The sequence below is a fragment of the Paramormyrops kingsleyae genome, chromosome 24, assembly GCF_048594095.1.
Source record: "Paramormyrops kingsleyae isolate MSU_618 chromosome 24, PKINGS_0.4, whole genome shotgun sequence".
Classification (NCBI taxonomy): domain Eukaryota; kingdom Metazoa; phylum Chordata; class Actinopteri; order Osteoglossiformes; family Mormyridae; genus Paramormyrops; species Paramormyrops kingsleyae.
The window spans coordinates 20,950,182-20,955,386 of NC_132820.1; positions in this window are offsets into that span (position 1 = coordinate 20,950,182).

Below are 5,205 nucleotides of genomic sequence, written 5' to 3' on the forward strand. Positions count from 1 at the left end.
CTATGCAGAAAAACGAGCTCGTATTGAGAGGGTTGAGAGTGCCCTCGAGGCAATGAGAGAGGAGAAAGAAGTGGAGGAGGTTTGCCGGGACTTCAGCCGTCTGCTGTCTGTTATGAAGGAGGCAAGGGGCACAATACCACATAGGGCAATGTTTAGGCCTGGATTAGGGAAAAAGTACTTCCAGCCGCGGTCGTATGAAGATGAGATGAATGAAAGCCCTGCTGGGGAAGGATCCAGGGGCAAGACAGGTCGAGGTGACGACATTGGCCGACCCAAAGTACCGGATCGGCAAATACCGGAAGTAACCATTCGGCGTGAATTCAAGATTTGTGGCCAAGTCAAAGACAATGGACAAAAAGATCGATTGCCTTATCCCAGTTTGATGCGGCAGATTGACGTTGGGCTAGAAAGAGGACATTCCGAGACTGAAATATTGGAGGCAGTTGTCAAAGCAGTTGACCCAAGCTTACCCCTCCGAGGACTCCTCGAAATCAAGCGTGGACTCACACTGGACACATTAAAGGCTATCCTGAGGGGCCATTACAGAGAGGAGAGTGCATCAGACTTGTATCACCAGCTGGCAAACTTGTCACAGGAGCCCAAAGAGACTGCTCAGAATTTTATCTTCCGAGCAATAGTACTGAAAGAAAAACTGTTGATGAAGTCAACCGGTGGGGATGATGAAGAATACTACAGCCCAGATGTGGTCCAGAAGAAATTCTTGCGCACCATAGAAACTGGATTACTCAGTGATTCCGTAAAGTTCCAGCTAAAACCTCTGCTGGACCTCACTGACATCGCAGATGAAGAACTGATTGAGAGAGTGAGTGAGGCTGCCAAGTTAGAAGGTGAGAGACAGGAAAAACTGAGACGACAAGCAACTAAAAACCCCAGAGTTAGTGAGCTCCACACTGACACCTTGACTGAGAATTATATTCAGCCTACAGTATTTGCCCCACCAACAGAACAAACAAGGGCAAACGCCCGGAAGAAAGAAAAGGAGGAAAAAAATTGTAACAAACTCAGCCCAGAGCGGATGATGGAAGAGCTGCGGACTGAAATGAAGCAGATGGTCCTGTCTGTTTTGGAGGCGAACCGCCCAAGGCCACCAATTGGGGTTCTAAGGGGGTGCCAGCAGTGCCGAGATGAAGGAAGATCTGAGACCTGCCATCACTGCTTTAAATGTGGTCAGTGGGGACATTTGGCCAGGGGTTGTAGGGGTCAGAATCGGAATCTGGGAAACGAGGAGGGGCTGCTGGAGGGGGACACTCAGCAGCCCAGAATGCAGCGTCCCACAGTTTAACAACCAGTTTAAGGACCCCAAAGAATGTACCTCCTGACCAGTACATTCAGAAGCACCAGACTCTGCATACCATTGATGCACTCGAGGATCCGCCGCTAGTGTTGCCCACAGTCTCAGCTCAGTGCTGTCCAGTTAACCACTTACCTCCCCGAGTACAGTCAAAACTCATCTCACTGATTGGAAGAAGATGTTTAGTTAACTGTTGGATTGATGGTCAACTAGTGGAAGGTTTATGGGACACGGGAGCGCAGGCAAGCATTATCAATGAAAATTGGCGCAGGCAGTACCTACCTCACACAAAAATCAGGCCCCTTGAAGATTTGCTGGGACAGGCAGTTCTGACCGGCAGAGCAGCAAATAATACAACAATTCCTTTCATCGGGTGGGTCGAGGTAAATTTCCAACTGGTAGGGGAAGGGCGACAACCAGCGCTCAGAGTGCCAATACTGGTGTCCAGTGATGATGATGTTGCAGAAGAGCCAATCTTGGGATTCAACATAATTGATGAAATAATCAGAAGGCCAGAACACCAGCCCCAGGATGGCAGGAGGGAAATTATTTCATCTGTGACCAAGGCTTTTGCAGTTGAGGGTGGGACAGCACGAGCAATTGTCAGTTTGATTCAGAATTCCCGCAGGGAGGAGGAAGGAAGAACAGTTAGGGTGGGCCGGAATGGAGTGATGCTAGCAGCGAACCAAGTAACCACAGTGTTCTTGCACTCCCTTTTGGACCCACAGCTACAGGGACAAGACCTGCTGTTCTCCCCTACAGATGACCACCCACTCCCAGAGGGACTGGCTGTTGGCGAAGTCTTGGTCAGAACTCCAATACAACGAATCATGAGGATTCCAGTCCCAATAGCGAACACCACTAATCAGTGCATTCGCTTAGAGAAGCGTACTATTGTGGGTCGTATTCAACCTATCAAGACTCTATACCCTGCTGCCACAAAGTCAAGTGAAGTGCCTTCAGCTACAACTGAGGTTTGGGACCTTCCAGAGTACCTGAACAGCCCTAGTGAGGGAGGGCGTGGGGCAGTGTGGGATCCACCAGTGGATCTCAGCCACCTCAGTGAAAGAGAAAAGAGAGCTGCGAAAGAAGTGCTGAAAGAAGAATGTCAAGCATTTGCCTATGATGACCAGGATGTGGGACGCATTCCATCATTACAGATGCACATCACATTGCATGATCCAAGCCCAGTTCAGAAGACCTATGTGTCAATCCCAAAACCATTGCACCAAGAGGTAAAGGAGTATCTTCAAGACCTTCTCAATAGGGGATGGATAACACCATCGCGCTCGTCATATTCATCTCCAGTGGTGTGTGTCCGAAAGAAAGATGGAAGCCTGCGACTGTGCTGTGACTACAGGGAGCTAAATCGGAAATCGGTGCCTGACCGTCATCCTATTCCGAGGATGCAAGACTTGTTTGATTCCCTTGGTGGAAGCAGCTGGTTCTCTGTCTTGGATCAGGGGAAGGCGTACCACCAGGGATTTCTGGATGAAGCCAGTCGGCCACTCACTGCATTCATTACCCCCTGGGGGCTTTATGAATGGGTAAGGATCCCTTTTGGGTTAAGTGCAGCCCCAGCTGAATTTCAGAGGAGCATGGAGGCATGCATGGTGGGCTTGAGGGACACCATTTGTCAACCATATCTTGATGACAACCTGGTGCACAGTGGCAGCTTTGAAGACCATTTGACACATGTGAAAATAGTCCTTCAACGCTATCAACAGCATGGTGTCAAACTAACCCCCAGAAAGTGTGAGCTGTTTAAACGGGAGGTGAGGTTCCTTGGAAAAATTGTCTCCGGAGAAGGGTATACGATGGACCCTGCAGAGATTGCTCCAGTTCAGGCCTTAAAGCAGAAAACACCGGCTACAGTGGGTGATATGAGGAAGCTAATGGGATTCCTGTCATATTATCGGGCTTATATTCCCAATTTCTCTCGCATCGCCCAGCCACTTTATGCACTGCTGAAAACACCAAAAGAGGCACCTGACTTGAGGGGGGCAAAATTAGAGGCCAGGGGTCAAGTGGGGAAGCGACCTTCAGAAAAACGAGAGACCCTGTTGTCCCGCACACCAATCCAGTGGCAGAGCAAACATCAAGACGTCCTGAACCACCTAGTTGACTGTTTGTCCAGCCCTCCAATTCTTGGCTACCCCGACTTCGAACACCCCTTCACCTTGCACTGTGATGCTTCACAGGAGGGGCTTGGTGCTGTCCTATATCAAAGGCAGAATGGGAAAATGGTGGTCATTGCCTATGGGTCCAGGACATTAAGTCCACCAGAGAAGAACTACCACTTACACTCTGGGAAGTTGGAGTTTTTGGCATTAAAGTGGGCGGTGTGTGAACGTTTCCGTGATTACCTGTACCATGCCAAGTCCTTTGTGGTCTACACGGACAACAACCCTTTAACATACATCCTCACCACAGCCAAATTAAATGCTACAGGACACAGGTGGGTCGCTCAGTTGGCGGACTACAACTTTGTAATTAAGTACAGACCAGGTAAGAGCAACAGTGATGCAGATGGACTGTCCCGAATGCCACTGGACATCCATAAGTATATGCAGGAGTGCTCAGAGACTGTGGAACAGTCAGTGATCAGTGCGTCTATGGCGGGTGCTACAGTTGCAATTGAGGAACCAGCACAGATGCTGGGTCATCTTGAGGTGAAAACTTTGGAGTTGGTGCAGGACAGCAGTTTCCCACAGAGCCGCCCTTTCAAACCGGAAGAAATCAAGATGGCACAAGAGAGGGATGAGATCATTGGGGAGGTTCTGAAATACAAAAGAGGAAACAGCCAACCAGACAAACGAGAAGTCAGAAAAGAACACCCAGCTGTTGCTGCGCTATTGCGACAGTGGGCGAAACTCCTTATACGAGAGGATGGTGTCCTGTGCAGAAGAACGTGCAGGGGAGAACAACTGCTCCTGCCAAAGGTTTACCACCCTCTTGTCTTTCGTGAGCTCCATCAAGAAATGGGACACCTTGGGGTCGGCCGAACACTGAGCCTCATTCGAGACCGGTTTTATTGGCCCCGAATGCGCAGCGAGGTGGAACACTTTGTAATGAATGAATGTGAGTGTCTAAAGAGGAAGAGACCCAGTAGACCCACACGTGCACCGTTGTCACCCATTCAAACCACTTATCCTTTTGAACTAGTGTCCATTGACTTTCTTCACCTGGAGGCATGCAAGCAAGGTTATGAGTACATCTTAGTGGTCATGGACCACTTCACCCGCTTTGCACAGGCCTATCCAACGAAGAACAAATCTGCAAAAACGGTGGCAGAAAAGTTGTTTAATGACTATATCTTGAGATTTGGGTTTCCAAGTAAAATTCATCATGACCTGGGGAGAGAGTTTGAGAATCGCCTCCTGGGTGAACTAAAGGGGTTGAGTGGAGTGCAAGGCTGTCATACGACAGCGTACCACCCACAAGGAAACGGCCAAGTGGAGAGGTACAACCGAACATTGTTGTCAATGCTCCGCACCTTGTCCGACGAGGAAAAGGCAGATTGGAAGAGCTCGCTGAACAAGGTGGTCCATGCATACAATTGCACCAGGAGCGAGGCCACAGGATTTTCCCCATACTATCTACTTTTCGGTAGATCCCCACGCCTACCAGTTGATCTTCTGTTTGCCACCAAGACAGCCGAGGCACCAACCACTTACCCAGAGTATGTAGCTGCATGGAAAAGCCGGATGGAAGAAGCATACAAGATAGCAGTTTCGACAGCCCGGAAAGAGGCAGCTCGGGGAAAACGCCAGTATGACCAGCGAGTGTTTGGAAGGGACCTAATGCCTGGAGACAGGGTACTTGTTCGCAACCTGACCCCCAGAGCAGGCCCTGGAAAGCTGCGGTCGTACTGGGAGGACAGAGTCCATGTT